We start from the raw sequence: 25958 nt of genomic DNA, 5'->3' as shown, positions 1-25958 counted from the left end.
CTTAATCTTTCTAGAACGTAAGCACTCAGGGGAGAAGCCCCCGGAACCTGTTATTTTGGACGGTATGCAATGTACAAACTAATAGACTGTCTATAGCAAAATAATCAATTAGACCACATGCTATTGTATAAGTCACATGGGTAGCTCTATCCGTTCTACATTATCAATTACAGGTTATTATTAACCCCTTATACTATTTCCCCCAGTAAGAGTCATATCAACCTGTATTAGATTGTAAGATATTTTGTAATACACTAGCTCATATACACGGCGTCGCACGAGTATACATCTATCTATATAAATATTTTCTACAAAACATAAGAAAAAACTTTTCCCATCCTGCAGCACACTCCAGGAGACTTTGTTTTAAATTTCTTGGCATGATAGTAGCTGCATATTTGGTCGATTCATCCAATAATAACATTTGGATGTTGATTGTAGTCCTTGTGAGGATCATATTAAAAACCTTCCAGAAACAATTGGAATGTCTTACCACGCTTGATGCACTGTCTCTGTCTTTGGAATTTGGACCGGATGCTATTTTGGGGTCTCTGCAGCCCTTAATGTCCTGGCTCTTTCTCTCTCTTTTCAATTCTGGCCTCATGCTGTTAAAGGGCCTCTGCAGCCCTTAACGTAGTGGCTTTTTTCTGCAATATTTGAAATTGGGCCTCACACTGTCTGTAGTTTCTGACACCCTTGGTGCACTGGCTCTTTTCTCTTTTTGAATATGGCCTCATGCTGTTTTAGGGTCTCTGCAGCCCTTGATGTCCTGGCTCTTCCAGCTCATTCTAAAGTTATTGGTCACATTTTTCACTTGTCTCACTTGCTTGCAGTAATTTTATTCTCTTTGCTTTCAACTTGACTTGTCTGATGGATTTCCATTTTTTCAGAGGCATTCCGGATCTACTACATATCTAAATTATTCACAAAGTATCTTATTTTACCATAGATTATACAAGAGGCCTCATTTATTAAAACTGTAAAAAACTGTCTTTGTATCATGTAGCAGCCGGTCATCATTCCTTAAACGGCTTCATTAAAATGATGCCTTCTAAAAACTCAACACAAAGTATTTGTAGAAAAAAAGCTGTGTTGTGTTTGGTTGCTATGAGCAATAAACAGTTGAACACCCACCATATCCCACCAATATTTTTAGTTGGATCATGAAGCGTATGTTTACCAGGCTCGGTTGAAGAACAAACAAAATACATAGAAACATAGTATGTAAGGCAGAACAAAGAGATTTTTCCATCCAGTTCAGCCTATTACCCCTAAATGTTGATCCAGAAGGAGGCAAAAACCCTAATGAGATAGAAGCCAATTTTCCCCATTTAAGGGAAAAAAATCCTTCCTGACTCCAATCTGGCAATCAGAATAATCCCCGGATCACCGAACCTTCTGGATTTATTAATGATTATAACATATAATAGTGTATCACTCAGGAAAGTCCACCAGGCCCCTCTTGAACTCTTGTATTGAATTTGCCATCACCACATCCTAAGGCGGAGAGTTCCATAGTCTCACTGCACTTACAGTAAAGAACTCACCCTTCTCCATCATCAGTGACGGGTAATACACTAGTATAGTACAGTACTGTACAATTGCACTCCAATGTAACAGCACAGAGAACACAGTGATAATGCTGAGGACAGATAATGATGTCACCTGCAGTCCTATGTAACACCACAGGGAACATAGTGATAACGCTGAGGACAGATGATGATGTTACCTGAAGTCCTATGTAACAGCACAGAGAACACAGTAAGAAACCCCGAGGACAGATCATGTACTGTAGTACAGCAGATGTCACCTGTAGTCCTATGTAACAGCACAGAGAACACAGTGATAACGCTGAGGACAGATGATGTAGTAGATGTGACCTTCAGTCCTATGTAACACCACAGATAACACACAGTAACATGTCAATAACATGTTAAATGTTTATTTATTCTTTATAGTAGTGTTTTATATTCATTATTATTGTTTTTGGTATTAAAAACCATATTTATTCTTAAGTAAAAGAGATTTGTTTTTTGTTTTTTTTTTTGAATGTCTAGAACAAATTAATTGGATTTACATTGATTCCTATGGAAATAATTATCTCGAGTAGCAATGGTTTCAGGTAAAGCCGACTGCTTCCGGACAGATTACCAACGTTAGTATAATAATATCTTATTGATTTTATATATATATATATATATATATATATATATATATATATATATATATATATATATATATACAGTGGGGAAAATGTATTTAGTCAGATACCAATTGTACAAGTTCTCCCACTTAAAAAGATGAGAGAGGCCTGTAATTGATATCATAGATAGACCTCAAGTATGAGAGACAACATGAGAAAACACATCCGGAAAATCACATTGTCTGATTTGTAATGAATTTATTTGCAAATTGTGGTGGAAAATAAGTATTTGGTCAATAACAAAAGTTTATCTCAATACTTTGTTATATATCCTTTTTTGGCAATGACAGAGGTCAAACGTTTTCTGTAAGTCCTCACAAGGTTGGCACACACTGTTGCTGGTATGTTGGCCCATTCCTCCATGCAGATCTCCTCAATAGCAGTGATGTTTTGGGTCTGTCGCTGGGCAACACAGACTTTCAACTCCCTGCAAAGGTTTTCTATAGGGTTGAGATCAGGAGACTGGCTAGGCCACTCCAGGACCTTAAAAAATGCTTCTTACGAAGCCACTCCTTCTTTGCCCTGGTGGTGTGCTTGGGATCATTGTCATGCTGAAAGACCCAGCCATGTTTCATCTTCAGTGCCCTTGCTGATGGAAGGAGGTTTGCACTCAAAATCTCACGATATATGGCCCCATTCATTCTTTCATGTATACGGATCAGTCGTCCTGGTCCCTTTGCAGAGAAACAGACCCAAAGCATGATGTTGCCACCCCCATGCTTCACAGTAGGTATAGTGTTCTTTGGATGCAACTCAGCATTCTTTCTCCTCCAAACACGACGAGTTGTGTTTCTGCCAAACAGTTCTACTTTGGTTTCATCTGACCATATGACATTCTCCAAATACTCTTCTGGATCATCCAAATGCTCTCTAGAAAACTTCAGTCGGCCCCGGACATGTACTGGCTTAAGCAGGGGGACACGTCTGGCACTGCAGGATCAGAGTCCCTGGCGGCGCAGTGTGTTACTAATGGTAGCCTTTGTTACGTTGGTCCCAGCTCTCTGCAGGTCATTCACTAGGTTCCCCCGTGTGGTTCTGGGATTTTTGCTCACCGTTCTTGTGATCATTTCGACCCCACGCAGTGAGATCTTGCTTGGAGCCCCAGATCGAGGGAGATTATCAGTGGTGTTGTATATCTTCCATTTTCTAATTATGGTTCCCACAGTTGATTTCTTGACACCAAGCTGCTTGCCTATTGCAGATTCAGTCTTCCCAGTCTGGTGCAGGGCTACAATTGTGTTTCTGGTGTCCTTCAACAGCTCTTTGGTCTTCACCATAGTGGAGTTTGGAGTGTGACTGCTTGAGGTTGTGGATAGTTGTCTTTTATACTGATAACAAGTTCAAACAGGTGCCATTACTACAGGTAATGAGTAGAGGACAGAGGAGCCTCTTAAAGAAGAAGTTACAGGTCTGTGAGACACAGAAATCCTGCTTGTTTGTAGGTGACCAAATACTTATTTTCCACCATAATTTGCATATAAATTCGTTAAAAATCAGACAATGTGATTTTCTGGATGTGTTTTCTCATGTTGTCTCTCATAGTTGAGGTCTACCTATGATGTCAATTAAAGGCCTCTCTCATCTTTTTAAGTGGGAGAACTTGTACAATTGGGATCTGACTAAATGCTTTTTTCCCCACTGTATATATATTCCCCTTATTACAGTAATAACAGAAACTGACACTTTCCACGTTGTCAAATATTCTACATAGATGGACCACCATAGATATGTATATAAAACAATCAGACAACCGAAATTAATGTACTAAATCAAAAGCGCTCTTATTATTTTGTTTTTAAATCAAACCTGTCTGCTAAGTGCTTTTGCCTGCACAGATTTCTTCTGTCGATCTTGTGAAATGCCTTTTTTGCATAAATCAGCAGAATAAGTGAATATATGAAAGTTTATATTATATCATACTCACCTTCCAGCAACCCGACGTTTCTCTCTTTTCTTAAATGCAGTGTCTTTGTCAATATCCAGAAGCGACCACCACCAAAATATTAAAATCTACATCTCGTATAAAATTAATTGAGATGATGGAGCAACAGAGGGGATAGAATGGGGTGCAGCATGGAGAATTTAGAGGAAGAGGTGCCTCATTTAGCTCTACTGCTCTTTTAGGCGCTTTGACACGTCAGTAGTGTGCTATGCCTTTGTCACAGATACAAAAAACCTAGAGGGCTGTATCAATATATTCCTGCAATTCTGTATAAGCAGCACACTTGAAAGAAATCTATCGGGGGGCGTGGTTTAGTGTGGCTATTGAGCTCCTCCCCCACCAGAGCCCAGACTTGCCCATTGGCTGCCCAGTTTAAACTATTTTGACCTCTCAGCATTATCCTGACCCCCGGTGCCCTGTGGGGTTGTTTGAGTTGACACCCAGGAGTTTGACCAGCAATGGCAGAACCTCAGCTCCTTCAGCCAGGCGTGTGGCTGGAACTTGACACCTCTGAACTTCCTATGCCAATTGCTGGTGTGACTGCAGCTTCTGCTCCGCTGGTCTCCCTGGTACTGGGACCCAGAGCTGAATCATATGTTGGATCATTTGAAGGTTGGAGGGCAGGAAGTGCAGATATTTCTAGATTTCTTCTTGGAAGTACAGCAGAGGCAACAAATAATTACGGAGGTAAGGAGAATGCAGCACTCCAAGCAGCTCACTTATGCCTTGCTCTATGTTATGGATTATGAACTGTGGATCCACTGGACAAACAACCAGGCTGAGACCTGTCCTAGAGTGGTTGGCAGCTGACTCCTCAGATAGGGGACTATTGCCAGGAAAAGGAAGACTGACCCTTGGCTGCAGAAAGAGAATGGCAGACCCCTACCTATTAGCAAGGCATTCGCCCTGATAATGACGGTCCTGTGCTGGAACCTCGGGTCTGACTATCCCTTATGGGGTAACAAATGTAGGAACTGGCAGCAGACAGAGGGGCACACAGATGCAAGACAGAGAAAGGACAAACCATAAACAGGAATGGGAATTGACATAAAATAAATGTACAGACAGATTAGATATAAAGAAGCTTCAGACAAAACAGTAGGTCTTAAACAGACCCAACACAGGGTGGCTGATAAGACACACATCAGACAGAGCAGAGTGACGAGAGAAAGCAGAGTGTCAGAATCTAAGACACACCAATTCTGAGGCAACCAGGAAGTGCATCTGCTTAGCCTTAATAGGGAAGAGATTGCCCATTAATCCCACAGCTGAGCTGAGAGACAGAATACTAGTTAACCCTCTCAGTGCTGGATGAAAACAGACAGAGGATCCATATGCACAGGAATAGCAGAATGATGCTTACGGCAGCCCGGAACCGCATGAGGGCAGCAGACATGATCAGCGACCTTACGCTCTATCTCGCCAAATTGAAAATGATTAAGGACAATCAATCATATTTTTTTTCAATAGGCCTGGGGATGTGATCACCTAGCTTTAACAGAATTAGTTTCTGAATGTCTCTGCTTTGGCTGACCTGGCATAGTTTTCTTTTTTGATTTGGGGAGTTTCTCCCCCGTTTTACTTGGTGTTGAGTTGGCCATCGCAGACACTACAATTATCTGTGACTTGGGCCTAAACCAATGCTGTATTTGTTCTCTTTTCTTTTGGTAGTCCTTCAGGTGTGTTTTAACCCATAGAGTATTTTATTGGAGACATAATATACCGCTTGTGGCCCCCCACAAGGGAGTTCTTTGTCTATGGAATTAAGACCTGTCCTAAGTTTAGGTGGATGGGTAGGGTGGGATAGTGTTCTTTTTGTATATACATGTTAATTGTTTTTATTTCTTTAATTTTCCCTCAGCACAAGTACATTTCTCGTGTTATACAAGTGGCTTGCATGAATTATGTCCCTCTCTGTTGCAATGGCTAGTATTCACTTGAAATTGCTTTCTTAGAATGTTAAGGTTTTGCATTCTAAATCTAAGAGAACCTTGGTATTTAGTTTTCTTAAGACTTATTCCCCTCATGTCCTATTGTTTGAGGAAACACATTGGCAAGACTACGAGGTGCTGGTGCTTGAACAGGGCCCTATTGACTCTGCCTACCATGCTCTATCTATGCTAGAGGTGTCAGTATCCTAGTTGTTAAGTTAGCCCAATTTGCGTTTAAGTAGATTGACTCTGTAGTTTGATACTTAATTCTTCAGGGCACCATTCATGGCCAGCTCCTTACGGTGGTCAGCATTTACTTACCGTCCCCTGCTAACACTTGGGTTCTTAATGATGTGATGGCTTGGGTGGTCCTTCTTGAACCAGTTCCAGTAATATTCATAGGGGATTTTAACCTCATTCTACATCCGGCGTGTGGTCGCCTTACTCTTGCAGTCTCTATGGTAACTTAATTGTCTGCATGGGCTACCTCTTACTTCTTGCAGGAGATATGGTGTTTGCAGCACCCGCATGACAACACCTATTCACGTCAATCCCTTTCACTTTGTGCTTTCTATCATACTAATTTATGTTTTGGCTCCCATGATTGCCTCTCAATGGTTCCTCATGTTACTTCTCTTGATTCTGTACTTACCAATTAACCTTAATCCCATTTGTACTTGTTATACTCTGGTGTTAGGTCTTATCTCAAGTAAACTTACCCCCTAGCAGTGGACTCTGCAGAATCCTAGCTTCCTCTCCCAACCCTGTTGGGCCATATAGACCAGACAACCTATTTTGGTATATAGGTATCTAGGCAGGTTTCTACTTTTTATGACATCATTCTGGCTCTCCTCCTGGGCTGGCCGGGGAGCTGACAACATGTGGGGTCTCTCTGCCTTTTATTCGGTTGGGTAAAATCAATCTGAGAATGAAATTGCTGCCTAAACTCACCTGGAGGGTTTGGCACAAATGTCAAGAAAGAGGCTGGTATAGAACCGGCATATCACAAGTGGTTTCAATGGGGCTAGCCCCATTGAAAGCATAGGGAGAATGCTGCGGACTTCTGCCACAGCTGTGACAGCTGTGGCAGGAGTTTCCTTCATCCCCGTGGGGGATGAAGGAATCCTCTGCCACAGCTGCCACAGCTGTCACAGCTGTGGCAGAAGTCTGCGGCATTCTATTCTATTGCTTTCAATGGTTTCAGCCAAGCCCCGCAGAATGATTATCGGGGAAGGGCTTGAAATATAAGCCCTTCCCCGATAATCATCAATAAGTGTGTAAAAAAATTAAAAAAAATTATTACTCACCTCTCCACGCTCAGTCGCGTCCTCCTGCTGGCTCCCCGGCACAGCTTTGAAGCTCTTTCAGCAGTTGGGGACTTAAAAATCCCCACCTCCTGAAAGGGCTGTGCAGATTGGCTGAGGGCTCAGCCAATAGCAGCTACTGCTAAGCTATTGGCTGAGCGCTCAGCCAATCACCCATAGCCCTTAGTTATTCATTCATGGAGCCAGTGGAGCCTTGCTGATCAGGCAGATGTTCACTTCTGCGCGGCAGCATCTGTGTCATTTTACCTCCACTTAAATTACATGGGATTATAAATATCTCTATAAGACATATAGAGACCATTTTTAAGGCATGCATTTCGTATAGTGTTTCAATATTTTTGTCCCCCCCCTGTACATATTAGTTTTACATACATACTGATACTTCTCCTGCCACTGGTGATTGCTATTTCCTCTGCTGGTTGATAGCAGTGTCTGCAGTCCAGTATTTGTAATCGTATTACACATTTTAACATAATTTGTTATATTGTAGCACAATAATAGTTGTCTTTATAGCCTAATTGTCGATCATTCTATAAATGCACAAAGATGTGACTGAAAAGTTTCAGACAGCTACAACTTCTTGTTTTAGAGTAGTGTTTGCTACACTGCATTGGACTTATGTTGTAGTGACAGGCTTTGAGGTAGCTTTCTTTAACTTTGTGTTTTCTTCGGCTGTAAGGCTCGTTTTAATGAGTGATAGTAATGCATTTGAGCTTATAAAATGTAATTCAATCTCAATTTGTTTTTCTGTTTACATCAACAGTGACAAACAGCTCTCCACAAATCTCTTCAGCAACTGAGAAAAGCAGAAACACAAAAGGGTTGTCACTTCTGTCAATTAAAAATCAACATTATGGTACCACAACTGGTCATCATAGAGACTGCAATATGAAGAAAAGTCTAGCAACTTTCCCAGTCCAGGAAAATGATGAGAAATTCCTTTGATGCATAGCCTTGTAGTTTATAGTATTTTACCATAACATATAAAACACTATTGCCATCTAGCTATGTGCATCTGTTTGATACAATATTATAATAAAATCATATTCCAGTGTTTTAGAAGTATAAATGCAGCAAGAACCAAATGGTTGTTTGTCGAATTATGAGCGTGTAAGGGGGAGGCACTGTACTACTCTCCCCCTTTCAACAGAGTGGCTCGCATCAGCTTTGACAGGTGGCTCCAGACTGCTGGAATGAGGTTTAGCCCCCTCTGGCCCAGGTGTCAGCCAAGTGGGGAAAGAAAGAGAAGAAAATGTCCCTGGCCATGGTAATGGTCCCTCCGCCGGCCCATTACCATGGCCAGGGACATTGAGTGCTGTTTAGGACAATAGGGAGGAAGCTCTGCCACCAGCCTTGAACATCAGAAAAGAAAAGATTTCAAAGCTGCACCACAGCTCAGTGAGACACAGCCAGGCAAATGAAGCAGCAGCCCGTGTGTGAGCATGACACATAGCATCACTGTGGTGAGACACAGTACAGAATTCTGAAATGATAGAGACTGCTGCCATTGTAGTCATACCTGCAGCACCATCCCCATGCTGGGGAAGTAACATAAGAAGACCAAAAGGGCCCTGATAACCGAGGGGTAAAAGCTTGAGGATGAAAAAGACCATAATGATTGGATACTAAAATCTGGAGCAGCAAAATGGCTCTGATGACTAGGGATGTAGTGGAGCAGCAAAAGGGCTCTGATGACCTGGAGCTGAAGCAGCAAAGAACAGCTGGAGTGCAAGCAAAAGCAGAGGAACTGTAGTCCCAACCACGATGGGTAGATAGACTAGGACTGTGGCGTACAGCAGCGATTAAGGTCTTAACTCCCTCCAATGAGGAGTGAGGCCAGCCTTGGTAAAAGCCAATCGGTGTACATGTCTGAGGTATTGGTACAATTGTAAAGTGCAGCAAGACCACCAGACATAGAAAAAAAAGGAGCAAAGTATGCGAGATCTCGATTAGTATTGATGTCTAAAATGTTGTGTATCCTTGGGGCATGGGTTTGTCGCCTATGGGGAGGGAAAGGTCGGTATACTAGAAGTGATGTAGATAACAGACTCAGGTTCACACAAGCCCGAGTAAGTTACGAATGCTGCCTGATGCTGCTACAGTATGTCGTAGAATGGATAAACCTGAGTAAAATTTGTAACGTGTCATCAATGACGTATGGGCTTCTTCTGCGAAAAGATACAACCCCCAACATAGTGGTATAGGTCTAAGCTACAGATACTAAAGTGGGTATTATGCATATGGATTAAATACCTGAGGTTCATTCGGGTGACTCATTGCAGCCTGGTCTAGGAAGCAGTGTTAAGGTGATGTATCTTAAATGACGAATGCTAATTTATCTGATGCCTAATAAAACGTTCACGCAACCAATGCTCTCCTATGAAGTGTAAACCTTGCTCGAAAAAACTTTGTTTTTTCGTAAACAGGTGCTTTCTCCGGCTCTGTCTGTCCCCACTGCACCATACAAGCCACCCACCTGCTTCAAACATACATTTGGTGAGATGAAAATTTTGCATGCAATTTGCGTAATGCAGCTGGTTCAATACAAAGTGAATGAGCAGCTGTGCTACATACATTTTTTCGGAGAACTATGCTAGTGCCATAGCATGCATGGATACTCAAGTTAACAAATGCTATATCTTTTGTCCGATATGAACAATTTTTTTTATTTACTTAAAGGGATTTTTAGGAGTTAAACAATCCTTTGGTCTGAGAATGGGCTCAAATTAAACTAAAAAACCTTTATGAACATCTTAGGGGTCTTCCCAGATCCAGTGTTACAGCCCTGGCCCCTGCCATTTCAGTCCTGGAAGAAGCTGCAGTGAGCACATGCCATTCATTCCTGCTGAAGTCCTGCCCAGAGAATTTTTTTAACTTTCAGAAAACCCCTTTAACCAAGCATCATGCCAAACAAACAGCATCATCTATTACAGTATGTGATGCAGGTCTGAATATGGCATTAATCATGGCTAGGAGGGAGAGCTTTGTTCAACCTCAACATGCACACACATTTTACTAAATATTACTTTTTTGTTTTTTATAAAAGGGTTGTCCTTTTTATTTAGGTTATCCCAATTCCCCATGATAACAGATGCCAAGATGTCATGTAGCTTTCACCATCATGGCAAATCCATAGGAAAAAAAAAACTGCAAGTTTTCAAGATCCCTAAAGCATCTCCAGAGGGGAAGAATAGGATTATGCCGTTAATTCTGTATTATGTTTGTAGATGTTTTTAGATGTTTTCATATTATGTGTTTTATAACTCTGTTGTACTTGGTATATTATAATATTTAACTAATTACAGCACGTAAATGTTTATGCATAGCTCTATCCCAAACCATTGTTACAGGGAACATGTGTGATCCTGAGATCTATTATTTTGGTATTATAGATGTCATCCAATTTCTGAAAATTTATACTTAACTATATCATTGGGAGTTAGCACTACATAAGATGTTATATATTTAATAGACACTGTTCTACTGTCCTAGGCCCAGTGTTGTTCAACATTTTGATAAATGATGGAGGAGGGAATTGATGGGAAACTGATCACATTTGCTAACGACACAAAGCTAGGAGGGATAGCTAACACTAGGTAAGAGAGAGAGTATTCAAAAAGATCTAGAAAAGCTTGAACAGTGGGTAGTGACTAACAGAGAGAAACGAGAAATGCAAAGTCCTACATCTGGGCAAGAAAAATGAAAAAAGCACATACAGAATGGGAGGAATTGGGCTAAGCAGCAACAGCAGATGTGAAAAAGACTTGGGTATACTAATAGATCATAGACTGAACATGAGTCAACAATGTGATGCAGCAGCCAAAAAGGCAAAAATAATTCTGGGATGTATTAAGAGAAGCATACAGTCTAGATCATGTGAGGTAATTATCCCCCTCTACTCTTCCTTAGTCAGACCTCATCTGAAATATTGTGTCCAGTTCTTGGCACCCCACTTTAAAAAAGACATAGACAAACTGGAGCAAGTTCAGAGAAGAGTTACCAAGATGTTGAATGATCTGCAAATCATGTTCTATGAGGAACGGTTAAAGGATCTGGGAATGTTTAGCTTGCAGAAAAGAAGGCTGAGCAGAGACTTAATAGCTGTCTACAAATATCTGAAGGGCTGTCACAGTGCAGAGGGATCAGCCCTATTCTCATCTGCACAAGGAAAGACTAGAAGCAATGGGATGAAACTGAAAGGGAGGAGACAGAGATTAGATATTAGAAAAAACTTTCTGACAATGAGGGTGATCAATGAATGGAACAGGTTACCATGGGAGGTAGTGAGTTCTACTTCAATGAAAGTGTTCAAACAAAGGCTAAACAAATTTCTGTCTGGGATGATTTAGTGATCCTGCACTGAGCAGGGGGTTGGACCAGATGACCCTGGAGGTCCCTTCCAACTCTACCATTCTATGATTCTATGATAGGTAGGTTCAACCTACCTATTGTACTTGAAAGTGGCTTGCAACATGGTAAAAGTCAAGGACCATTGATGCACAAAGTCTAAAGTTGACAAGCTGAAGGTGTTTTACAGTTTAATGGGGTTGTGCCGGAATTACAAGTCATCCCATATCCACAGGATAGGGGATAACTTGGAGATCAGTTGGGGTCTCACCAATAATCCTAAGGACAGGAGTCTTGTGTCTACCTGTTCTTGTCTCTATGGAGATGCTTTGCTCACCCACAATGATGTCACATTGAATGGAGCGCTTGCTGAGCATGCATTGTGACGTCCATAGGGTGACATCAAATTGTGACGATTTCCTGCCAGACTGTTTTTTCCGAGGGTGGTTTGCCTTCCCCAGTCATCTTTTACCCCCCAGCAAGCTGTGTGCTCATTGTACCAACCTCAGAAGCAAGGCTGAGTCAACCTTGAGCCAGCTACCTGAACCCCATGGGGATTGAACCCACAGCCTGCTGCCCTAACACTCTGCGCCACACGAGGCTTAATATATCCAAAAGGAGCACATAAATCTTTAGTCAATTGCAGCACACCTAAGTTTCAGAGCCTGCAAAAAAAAAAAAAAAATATGAAGTATATTTTTTTACCCAAATATGTATAATAAACATAGTGGTTGGTAAGGGGCTAATAACCTTTGACCATATCACTTTCAGTTCATCACTGCTACAAATTGATATGATTTATAACATATGTAGGGGTAGTGCAATTAAAAATTTATTCCCAATCCTCAAGAAAAGGGAATAGTATCTGATCAGTGGGATCCTGAATGTCCTTAAATGAAAAGAAGTAGTGGTCACATGTGCAAACTACCACTCAGTTCTTTTTAACAGGACTTCTGAGAACATTGAATACAAGTCGAGTATGACCTCAACTGATCAGATGCTGATTTTATGGGGTTACTTTCATCGGACAACCCATTTAATACCTGTTCATATTTTCAAAGAATTATAATCATGTCTATAAAGCTGGAAAATGTATTCTAATTCTGAATAGCTTCCAAGGCTATCAAAGCTCACGTTTATGGGCAATGGTCTAGAAAAAGCCATGAATATAGTATGTATAACAGAACCCCTCTGAACATGATTATTTAGTTGGTGTGCAGATGAATATGCGGATTTGTATAAAGGGAAATGTGAAATATTTGAAATTCAATCACTAACCACACAAATTGATTCCGTTAATGATATATTCTACATTTTGAGAAATAATAAGATTTGCACTTTTCAATGAAAAATCAGAATTTTCTACCAGAAAGCTAACAAACCTGTGAATTAGAAGTAACTGAGAAAATAGGCAAATTTAATTACCTGAATTTTTAGTGCTGACTATCTTACATAGTTTGTGAAAATACCTAATAAATAGGACATTGTTATGGATAAGATGACAGAAGGGAAGAGACAATCTGAGAATAGTCATTAAAACTAATATCTAAAATCTGTGTTGTATATACTTTGGGGCTGATCTATTAAGACGGGCGCTTAGCACACTGTTCTTAATATGCAGTCCTGCCAGCAGGAAGATTCACCTAAAAGGTATATGCCTCTTAATATATTAGGCACATCTTGGGCTGCTCTTGCACTAAGAGAAAAAGTCTACACCATCTGTGAGTTGGCATGGATTCCCGTTGTAAATTATGGCATTTTACCTGGAGTAAATTCTAATAAATGTGACAGGCCATGGTGATCACTTTTAAAAAAGTGTCGAGGCTGGCATAAATCACAAAAAGTTGTAATTTTTGTACAAAAAAAATATGCCACTTGCATCAAAAATTACAAAATTTTGACAATGGAATTCTGGAGCAACAATTTAACATATTCTCAGTTATATGCATGGCATCTACATGTCGTGGGGCTCAGTCACACGGGCGCATCGGCACCCGTGTTACTGCAGTCAGCAGACGGCCGTACCTGAAGACGGCCATCTCTCTGCAGTGCCGGAGGAAAGAACATGTGACCGGCTTCATTGCCGCTCATGGGTTCTTTCATCAGCGCTGCAGAGAGACATCCGTCTTCAGGTTCGGCCGTCTTTTTCTGCAGTAACGGCTCAGTCACATGGGCGCATTGGCGCCGGTGTACGGGTGCTGATGAGCCCGCGTGACTGAGCTCTTAAGCAGTCAAAATTTCAATAATTTGGAATTACACCACAGTATTTAACTATTCAGGTTCTTAGTCAATCCATCAGAGAACACAGACTGTTTTATTATAACCCGTCTCTGCTGCTTAGATACTATATATTGTGTAGATGATATACTAATCCTAATGGGAAGATGAAGCAGCCACCTATTGGAAGGTAGCATTTATGCAAATTAATGTCAGACTTTTTATCAAGCCTTGCAACAATGACTGGGAATTGTAAGTCTCCTCACAATTTCTAGGTGCTCTCTCTATCCTTCCTGACCAACATCTTCAGACCTCTCAATAGCCAAGCCAGAAACCTTCTTCACATTATTAAAGGGTTGTCCCGCGCCGAAACGGGTTTTTTTTTTTTTTAACCCCCCCCCCCCCCCCCGTTCGGCGCGAGACAACCCCGATGCAGGGGTTAAAAAAACCACCCGCACAGCGCTTACCTGAATCCCGGCGGTCCGGCGTCTTCATACTCACCTGCTGAAGATGGCCGCCGGGATCCTCTGTCTCCATGGACCGCAGGGCTTCTGTGCGGTCCATTGCCGATTCCAGCCTCCTGATTGGCTGGAATCGGCACGTGACGGGGCGGAGCTACACGGAGCTACACGGAGCCCCATTCAGAAAAGAAGAAGACCCGGACTGCGCAAGCGCGGCTAATTTGGCCATCGGAGGGCGAAAATTAGTCGGCTCCATGGAAACGAGGACGCCAGCAACGGAGCAGGTAAGTATAAAACTTTTTATAACTTCTGTATGGCTCATAATTAATGCACAATGTACATTACAAAGTGCATTATTATGGCCATGCAGAAGTGTATAGACCCACTTGCTGCCTCGGGACAACCCCTTTAAGGAGCAATCACCCTGAAACAGCTGTCTGTGCATGGTCAACTTGTCCTTCTGGAGAAGATTCTAGCTTTGGCTCACAATTCCCAAGTGTATAAGTCTTCACACACCTTCTAGGTGCTCTCCCTATGGAGAAATGATACTAATTCTTTGTACACTCGTATTTGGAGCAATTGCAATAATAAGTAGAGATGAGCGAATGTACTCGTCCGAGCTTGATGCTCGGGCGAATAGTAGGGTGTTCGGGATGCTCGTTACTCGTAACGAGTACCACGCGATGTTCGGGTTACTTTCACTTTCATCTCTGAGACGTTAGCGCGCTTTTCTGGCCAATAGAAAGACAGGGAAGGCATTACAACTTCCCCCTGTGATGTTCCAGCCCTATACCACCCCCCTGCTGTGAGTGGCTGGGGAGATCAGGTGTCACCCGAGTATAAAAGTCGGCCCCTCCCGCAGCTCGCCTCAGATGCGTTGTGAGATAGCTGAGGGACAGTGCTATAGTGTTGGAGCTGCTGTAGGGAGAGCGTTAGGAGTTAGTGTAGGCTTCAAGAACCCCAACGGTCCTTCTTAGGGCCACATCTAACAGTGTGCAGTACTGTGGAGGCTGCCTTTTGCAGTGGTGCACATTTTTTTTTCCCAAATCGGCCGTGCAGAGCATTGCGCCCTGCAGTAATACTACAGGGACAGAAGTGGTGGTTAGGCAGGGAGAGTGTTAGGAGTTAGTGTAGGCTTCAAGAACCCAACGGTCCTTCTTAGGGCCACATCTAACCGTGTGCAGTATTGTGGAGGCTGCTGTTAGCAGTGTTGCACTTTTTTTTTGTTTCCAAATCGGCCGTGCAGAGCATTGCGCCCTACAGTAATACTCCAGGGACAGAATTGTGTAGGCAGGGCCAGAAGACATATTTTATTGATTGAATATAGGCAGTGGGCCTTTCCTTTAAAAAAAAAGGGCAAAAATTCTATTTGGCCTGCCTCTGACAGTCCTCAGCGTTCTGGGTACGTGTGTGCTGGGTGGAGAACTTAAACAAAAATCATACGCAGCCAGCTAAGTTTAACAGCAGGCTTTCACCAATTTATTTCCTGGCTGGGAAATCAAATCACTGGTAATACAGCATGCTGAGGGGTAGGGGTAGGCCTAGAGGACGTGGACGTGGCCGAGGACGCGGAGGCCCAAGTCAGGGTGTGGGCACAGGCCGAACTCCTGATTCAGGTGTATCGCAGCCGACTGCTGCGCGATTAGGAGAGAGGCACATTTCTGGCGTCCCCACATTCATCGCACAATTAATGGGTCCACGCGGGAGACCTTTATTAGAAAATGAGCAGTGTGAGCAGGTCCTGTCCTGGATGGCAGAAAGTGCTTCGAGCAACCTATGGTCCACTCACAGTTCTGCGCCGTCCACTGCTGCAAATCCGAATCCTCTGGCTGCTGCTCCGCCTCCTCACTCCACTACAATGACACATGCTCAGGAGCGGGAAGACTCCCAGGAACTGTTCTCGAGCCCCTGCTCAGATTGGGCCGCAGTGGTTCCTCTCCCACCAGAGGAGTTTATTGTCACTGATGCCCAACCATTGGAAAGTTCCCGGGGTCCGGGGGATGAGGCTGGGGACTTCCGGCAACTGTCTCAAGACCTTTCAGTGGGTGAGGAGGACGATGACGATGAGAGACAGTTGTCTATCTGTGAGGTAGTAGTAAGGGCAGTAAGTCCGAGGGAGGAGCGCACAGAGGATTCTGAGGAAGAGCAGCAGGACAATGAGGTGACTGACCCCACCTGGTTTGCAACGCCTACTCAGGACAGGTCTTCAGAGGGGGAGGCAAGGGCAGCAGCAGGGCAGGTTGCAAGAGGCAGTGCGGTGTCCAGGGGTAGAGGCAGGGCCAGACCGAATAATCCACCAACTGTTTCCCAAAGCGCACCCTTGCGCCATGCCACCCTGCAGAGGCCAAGGTGCTCTAAGGTCTGGCAGTTTTTCACAGAGATGCCTGACGACCGATGAACAGTGGTGTGCAACCTTTGTCGCGCCAAGATCAGCAGGGGAGCCACCACCAACAGCCTCACCACCACCAGCATGCGCAGACATATGATGGCCAAGCACCCCACAAGGTGGGACGAAGGCCGTTCACCGCCTCCGGTTTGCACCGCTGCCTCTCCCCCTGTGCCCCAACCTGCCACTGAGATCCAACCCCCCTCTCAGGACACAGGCACTATCGTCTCCTGGCCTGCACCCACACCCTCACCTCCGCTGTCCTCGGCCCCATCCACCAATGTCTCGCACCGCACCGTCCAGCCGTCGCTAGCGCAAGTGTTTGAGCGCAAGCGCAAGTACGCCGCCACGCACCCGCACGCTCAAGCGTTAACCGTCCACATAGCCAAATTTATCAGCCTTGAGATGCTGCCGTATAGGGTTGTGCAAACGGAGTCCTTCAAAAGTATGATGGCGGCGGCCCCGCACTACTCAGTTCCCAGTCGCCACTACTTTTCCTGATGTGCCGTCCCAGCCCTGCACGACCACGTCTCCCGCAACATTGTACGCGCCCTCACCAACGCGGTTACTGCCAAGGTCCACTTAACAACGGACACGTGGACAAGCACAGGCGGGCAGGGCCACTACATCTCCCTGACGGCACATTGGGTGAATTTAGTGGAGGCTGGGACAGAGTCAGAGCCTGGGACCGCTCACGTCCTACCCACCCCCAGAATTGCGGGCCCCAGCTCGGTGGTGGTATCTGCGGCGGTGTATGCTTCCTCCACTAAAGCACCCTCCTCCTCCTCCTCCGCAACCTCTGTCTCGCAATCCAGATGTGTCAGCAGCAGGACGTCGCCAGCAGTCGGTGTCGCGCGGCGTGGCAGCACAGCAGTGGGCAAGCGTCAGCAGGCCGTGCTGAAACTACTCAGCTTAGGAGATAAGAGGCACATGGCCCACGAACTGCTGCGGGGTCTAACAGAGCAGACCGACCATTGGCTTGCGCCGCTGAGCCTCCAACCGGGCATGGTCGTGTGTGACAACGAGCGTAACCTGGTGGCGGCTCTGCAGCTCGGCAGCCTCACGCACGTGCCATGCCTGGCCCACGTCTTTAATTTGGTGGTTCAGCGCTTTCTGAAAAGCTACCCACGCTTGTCAGACCTGCTCGTAAAGGTACGCCGGCTCTGTGCACATTTCCGCAAGTCCCACACGGACGCTGCCACCCTGCGCACCCTGCAACATCGGTTTAATCTGCCAGTGCACCGACTGCTGTGCGACGTGCCCACACAGTGGAACTCTACGCTCCACATGTTGGCCAGGCTCTATGAGGAGCGTAAAGCTATAGTGGAATACCAACTCCAACATGGGCGGCGCAGTGGGAGTCAGCCTCCTCAATTATTTTCAGAAGAGTGGGCCTGGTTGGCAGACATCTGCCAGGTCCTTGGAAAGTTTGAGCTGTCTACCCAGGTGGTGAGCGGCGATGCTGCAATCATTAGCGTCACCATTCCTCTGCTATGCCTCTTGAGAAGTTCCCTGCAAAGCATAAAGGCAGATGCTTTGCGCTCGGAAACGGAGGCGGGGGAAGACAGTATGTCGCTGGATAGTCAGAGCACCCTCCTGTCTATATCTCAGCGCGTTGAGGAGGAGGAGGAGGAGGAGCATGAGGAGGATGAGGAGGAGGGGGAAGAGACAGCTTGGCCCACTGCTGACGGTACCCATGCTGCTTGCCTGTCATCCTTTCAGCGTGTATGGCCTGAGGAGGAGGAGGAGGAGGAGGAGGATCCTGAAAGTGATCTTCCTAGTGAAGACAGCCATGTGTTGCGTACAGGTACCCTGGCACACATGGCTGACTTCATGTTAGGATGCCTTTCTCGTGACCCTCGCGTTGCACACATTCTGGCCACTACGGATTACTGGGTGTACACACTGCTCGACCCACGGTATAAGGAGAACCTTTCCACTCTCATTCCCGAAGAGGAAAGGGGTTCGAGAGTGTTGCTATACCACAGGACCCTGGCGGACAAGCTGATGGTAAAATTCCCATCCGACAGCGCTAGTGGCAGAAGACGCAGTTCCGAGGGCCAGGTAGCAGGGGAGGTGCGGAGATCGAGCAGCATGTACAGCACAGGCAGTGCAACACTCTTTATGGCCCTGGACAGCTTTATGGCTTCCCACCAAGACTATGTCACCGCTCCCCAGTCAAGGCTGAGTCGGCGGGAGCACTGTAAAAGGATGGTGAGGGAGTACGTAGCCGATCGCACGACCGTCCTCCGTGACGCCTCTGCCACCTACAACTACTGGGTGTCGAAGCTGGACACGTGGCCTGAACTCGCGCTGTATGCCCTGGAGGTGCTTGCTTGTCCTGCGGCTAGCGTCTTGTCAGAGAGGGTGTTTAGTGCGGCTGGGGGAATCATCACAGATAAGCGTACCCGCCTGTCAACCGACAGTGCCGACAGGCTTACACTCATCAAGATGAACAAAGCCTGGATTTCCCCAGACTTCTCTTCTCCACCAGCGGACAGCAGCGATACCTAAGCAATACGTAGGCTGCACCCGCGGATGGAAGCATCGTTCTCTCTCACCATCCAAAACGGGGACATTTCTGCTTCATCAATCTGTGTATAATATTCCTCCTCCTCCTCCTGCTCCTCCTCCTGAAACCTCACGTAATCACGCCGAACGGGCAATTTTTCTTAGGGCCACAAGGCTCACTCATATAATTTTTCTAAACAATTTTTATACGTTTCAATGCTCTTTCAAGCGTTGAAACTTTAACTTGAACCAATTTTTCGTTCAACTGGGCTGCCTCCAGTCCTAGTTACCACTTAAGCCACATTATCCAAAGCGATTAATGGGTTTCACCTGCCATCTTGGTTGGGCATGGCCAATTTTTTCTGAGGTACATTAGTACTGTTGGTACACCAATTTTTTGGGGCCCTCACCTACAGTGTAATCATAGTAATTTCTATGTTCTTCGCCTGCACTCATGGTACAGAATGGTGTGTGGGGTTGGCCTACACTTTAGCTACATAAATGTAACTGGGGCCTTGTCTATACTGCAGCTACTGAAATGTGAAAGAGACTGTTATCTCCCTAAACTGCTGCAATGGGAATGTTACTGGGGCCTGTCTTGAGTGCTACTATTACTGAAATGGAACTAAGACTGCGCTCCCCCTATACTGCTGCTAGTGATATGTTAGTGGGGCCTGTCCCTAATGCTACCGCTGAAATGTTAATAATTCTGGGCTCTGCCTATACCGCTGCTAATGGTATGTCATTGGGGTGTGGAAACAGAGGCTTCACAAAGACATGATGGCGGCGAGGCCATTTCCAACCAACGCTGTTACTGTTAAGGTGCATATAACCACGGACACGTGTAGAGGACACATAGTGCCTCCAAAACATCCCCCTCCTCCTCCAACAATGAAAACATTCTTGGCAAATACCTTTGCATTGGTTCGTCTGGTGGCAGTCCAAGAATTTCACCTTTAACGACACAACAAGAGAGCACCACTACCATCTCCCCGCCACGGCCCACTTAATCCTGGCCACATTCCGAAAACCAACTACATAAAACCGCGCTACCAGGTCCGCAGTCACCACCACATTACCACCAATGAGGTTACTGTTAAGGTACATATTACCAGTCTGACTGGGGCATGTAGTGTGGGCCGAAGCCCACCTGTATTGTATCTGACGTTAGCTCTGCTGAGTAGGGCACTGCAATGGGATATATTTATGTACCACCGGTGGGTTCCAGGGAGCCACCCATGCTGTGGGTCCACACGGAGTTGTAACTGCATCTGTCCACTTGTAAAGAACCCCAGTCTGACTGGGGCATGCAGTGTGGGCCGAAGCCCACCTGCATTAAACACGACATTACCTCAGCTGTGATGGGCAATGCAATGGGATATTTTTATGTACCACCGGTGGGTTCCAGGGAGCCACCCATGCTGTAGGTGCACACGGAGTTTAACCTACATCTGTCCACTTGTAAAGAACCCCAGTCAGACTGGGACATGCAGTGTGGGCCGAAGCCCACCTGTATTAAGCACGACATTACCTCAGCTGTGATGGGCAATGCAATGGGATATTTTTATGAACCACCGGTGGGTTCCGGGGAGCCACCCATGCTGTAGGTGCACACGGAGTTTAACCTACATCTGTCCACTTGTAAAGAACCCCAGTCAGACTGGGGCATGCAGTGTGGGCCGAAGCCCACCTGCATTAACCACGACATTACCTCAGCTGTGATGGGCAATGCAATGGGATATATTTATGTACCGCCGGTGGCTTCCTGGCACCCACCCATGCCGTGGGTCCACAGGGAGTTGTTACTACATCTGTCCACTTGTAAAGAACCCCAGTCTGACTGGGGCATGCAGTGTGGGCCGAAGCCCACCTGTATTAAGCACGACATTACCTCAGCTGTGATGGGCAATGCAACGGGATATTTTTATGTACCACCGGTGGGTTCCAGGGAGCCACCCATGCTGTAGGTGCACACTGAGTTTAACCTACATCTGTCCACTTGTAAAGAACCCCAGTCAGACTGGGGCATGCAGTGTGGGCCGAAGCCCACCTGTATTAAGCACGACATTACCTCAGCTGTGATGGGCACTGCAATGGGATACATTTATGTACAGCGGGTGGGTTCCAGGGAGCCACCCATGCTGTGGGTGCACACGGAATTCCCATTGCGGAGTTGTACCTGCCTGTGACTATTTATAAAAAAACGCGGTCTGACTGGGGCATGCAGACACCTTGACAGAATGAATAGTGTGTGGCACATAGGTTCCCCATTGCTATGCCCACGTGTGCAGCTCCAGATGGAGGTGGCACAGGATTGGATTTCTCATTGCTTCTGTACAGCATTGTGGACTATCGCCCGCCCCTTTTATGGGGGGGTCGCTGCCTAGCCATGCCAACCCTCTGCAGTGTGTGCCTGCTTTTCCTCTGGCAGACGCACTTATAAATAGACATGAGGGTGGCGTGGCATGAGGGCAGCTGAAGGCTGGGCAGGGACAATTTGGTGTACGCTGTGGACACTGTCGTGCGGGGGGGGGGGGGTTGGGCAGCATGTAACCCAGGAGAAGTGGCAGCGGAGTGTCATGCAGGCAGTGATTGTGCTTTGTTGGAGGTAGTGTGGTGCTTAGCTTAGGTATGCCATGCTAATGAGGGCTTTTCAGAAGTAAAAGTTGTTGGGAGGGGGGGGGGGGGGGCACTCTTGCCGGTATTGTGGCTTAATAGTGGGACCTGTGAACTTGAGATGCAGCCCAACATTTAGCCCCTCGCCTGCCCTATCCGTTGCTGTGTCGTTCCCATCACTTTCTTGAATTGCCCAGATTTTCACACATGAAAACCTTAGCGAGCATCGGCGAAATACAAAAATGCTTGGGTCGCCCATTGACTTCAATGGGGTTCGTTACTCGAAACGAACCCTCGAGCATCGCGAAAAGTTTGTCTCGAGTAACGAGCACCCGAGCATTTTGGTGCTCGCTCATCTCTAATAATAAGACAATATAATGGAAATACTGCACATGTAATTTGTAAATGTAGCACTGGACTGTGTTTGGTTACACTCTATTGACAATGGGGTATTCCAGAGAAAATAACTAGGAATGGCAAAATGAAGAGGTCTTTCATAACAGGCTTCAGAAATATTTACTAGAAGGGAATCATTTACTAAAACAGACATTTTAGGAGAGCTGATATATCCTATTTAACTTCATGAAAGGGGTTCTCAAGTTTAAATAGGCTTAGGCCACTTTCACATGGCTGAGAAAATCGTGCAAGATTTGTGCAATGCGAGACGCACAAATCTCGCATGAATGTGAAGCCCATTCTTTTGAAAGCCGCGCTGATGGTGGGTTACTTCCCTGAAGTTAAGAGAGGGATTTTTGGCACAAAAACGCCTCGCATCCGCGGGGACATCGCACATTCCCGAGCGCAATGGGGGGCCAAGTGAAATTAGCCTCAATGTTTCAATAAAGAAAAACTATGCATTTTTTAACATTTAGGGTGCCCACCCACTGGCGTTTTTTTTCACTGCGAAATTCGCAGGTTTTTTTTTTCTGCAGGGGGTCTATGGGACTTGTAATGTAAAAATCGCGATCGCGCAAAATCGTGATTTACCGCGATATCGCGATGTCCCATAGCCCAAAGACCCCTGCAGAAAAAAAAAAAAACGCTGCGAATTTCGCAGTAAAAAAAACGCTAGTGGGTGGGCACCCTTAGGGCGCCCACCCACTGGCGTTTGCGATTTTCGTGCGTGAAAAACGCCGCGTTTTCGCGGCGTTTTCGCGGCTTTTCCTTTAATTTCCATTGACTTTCTTGGGTGCATTAGGAGAAAAATAAGGACACATATGCAACTGACAGTTCCTATGTTAAAAAACGCAACGCAACGCAAAACGCCAGTGGACAGGAGTACATTCAATTCTAATTGCTCTGCAGAAAAAACGCAAAACGCAAAGAAAAAAAAATCGCCAGTGGGTGAGCGCCCTCAGTTTGTTTTTCAATCCCATTAAGATTTCTTTGCTGTCAGTGAAGGGAAATAGGGGTCTGAAACGCTATCTTTTCTCCTTAGGGAGAGCAGCTATACTATAAACTAAATGAGGAGACTCAAATGGCCATGCACGTTCGTCTGGGTAATATGCAAATAAGGGAGATGGAATAAATCCTCCACAGTGCCACCTATTGTAAGGCAGCATTCCTTCAAGCCAAAGTCAGACTTTTTATACAAGCCGTAATTAACACCTTCATGTGTTTTTGCCCTCATTGTTGATAAATGCTTGCATTCTCTTTCATGATGCACAAAACGTGTAGATTACACATGAGTATATTAGACAGTTGCACAACTTTCCATTCTCTAATGATTACGTTTTTGTTTTTATCCAAAATCAGAAAAATGCCGTTAAGTACGAGATCACTACACTATCAAATATTTACAGGGATCTAGACGTATGATCCACTCTACTTTAGTGACAATACAGGAAATCCATTTGGTAGATCCAATTTGTGAGCTCACCAGTGTCTTGAAACCTAGTGAAATATATCCCCATTTCCGTTAGACTATGTAGATTTCTTCTTTTTTTTTCAAATGTTGGAGTTGAGTCTGGCAGAGGGGACAGAATAATAATGCATTTACCTTAACTGTCTAGCTGTTTGCAAAGGTTCAGCCAAAGCAGAAGTTTCAAAGCAATCCAAAGTTTCAATTTTTGCTGTCCAAGCTCGTACGAATAAAAAGAAATTGGCATGGTTGGGATGAAAAAAAATGATAATAATGAAATAAAAGGATAGAAAAATGTTCATTTCATGAGATTTGGTACCAAAAAATTACTAAACAGTTAGAACAAAGCATAGTGGTTGACTGGACACTTGCAAAGAGTGAAAAGGGCAGCAAAACCATTTTTCTTCAGGTATGAAACTACATTTCTACAAATGAATTTAGTGTACAACTAGATTTAATAGAATTCTTAATAGAGATGAGCGAGTATACTCGCTAAGGCACATTACTCGAGCGAGTAGTGCCTTAGCCGAGTATCTCCCCGCTCGTCTCTAAAGATTCGGGGGCTGGCGGGGGGCAGGGAGAGGGGAAGAGCGGGGAGGAACGGAGGGGAGATCTCTGTCTCCCCCCCCCCCCCCGCTCCCCGCCACAACTCACCTGTCACAGAGACGAGCGGGGAGATACTTGGCTAAGGCACTACTAGCTCGAGTAATGTGCCTTAGCGAGTATACTCGCTCATCTCTAATTCTTAACAACGAAAAATACTAACAGATAATAATCACCCATTTTACAATACCATCAACGAAGAAGATGGTCGACCTCATTCTGCAGCAGAACAATGACCCCAATCACAAAGGGGAGGTCATCAAGAACTATTTTTAGAAAAACAAAAACAAGGAACTCTGTAATAGTTTGCATAGCCTTAACATAATAGTTTTTTCACCCTTAACTCCTGCAATGAGGTATGAACTTTATTGCAGGGGAATTCTCAGGTCACAGATCCCAGAATAGTCACCAGTTGAAAGCCAAGTACAGCAGCAATCATTGGACAGATACAAGACCAGACTTGGTGCATGGAATAAGACAATGGAGTATGATCATTGTCACAGGACAGGAACATGGTCACAGCATAGGTGTAACATCTCCTTCATACATGACTAGTAAACTATGAACAGAATTCGCGAGCAGACATGACACAACAAATGACAAACACCCAAAACACTTACCTAGCATACCTGCACACATAAACAGATTGAATTGTTACAGTACGTACAAGGTATTGGTTCATATTTTGGCTAATATACGTAAGCCCGCGAGCCAATCACAAGGGTCCCCATTTTCTCTTGGGTTCCTACTCTAACAAGGCAACCACCCCATGAGTCCTGCCTGTAAGCGGAGAGATCGTCCCAATAGGGACAGCCCCATGCTAAAACCTAATGGCCTGGCTCGTCTTAGATGGAAAATGATCCAAGCAGAAGAGGACACAGTTCACAACAACACACAAGGGAATGCATACCACACAGAATAGGACTGTTCACACCACATGTCCGGCCACCTGCACAGACACGTAGAACACATTGCTGTTCACACCTAGAGAACAACATGCATGAATGCAAAATCAAGGGTACTGGAAGCAAAATGGGGAAACCAACACCCTCTAGCCAGAGGTGCTGGTATTTAAGTGCAGCAGACTGGTGGTGATTGGCTGGCTGAAGAACTCCACACCCAGCCAGCTCAATTATCACACACCTGTGGTAGTGTGCTCCCATAGAACTGCAGGTCCCAGGAGCACAATCTAACAATAGGACTAGAAAATAGTCATAGCATTGGACTGGAATGTATTCACAGCACAGGACATAGACACAGGGTTGGCGTATGCACACAGGACTATGGTATGAATAAAGTACTAGAGCATGGACAGAACAGCACTGAGATGCTGTACCTCACCGGTTAGGATTAAAAATTAACTTTTATTGGTATATATTAAAAAATTACTAAAGAAGACACCTTACATGTAACAAAAAACATACAAATTGCTATATTTTACAGTGGATTACTGGAATTTGATTTTTCCTCACAACACTAGATGATACTGAGTAAATCCAAAGAAAACATACAATCCAATAGCTAGTGCATCATGGATTGATGATACTCAAGAGGG

Source organism: Eleutherodactylus coqui, chromosome 9, assembly GCF_035609145.1.
Source record: "Eleutherodactylus coqui strain aEleCoq1 chromosome 9, aEleCoq1.hap1, whole genome shotgun sequence".
In the NCBI taxonomy this organism is placed as follows: domain Eukaryota; kingdom Metazoa; phylum Chordata; class Amphibia; order Anura; family Eleutherodactylidae; genus Eleutherodactylus; species Eleutherodactylus coqui.
This window is presented reverse-complemented; position numbering follows the sequence as displayed.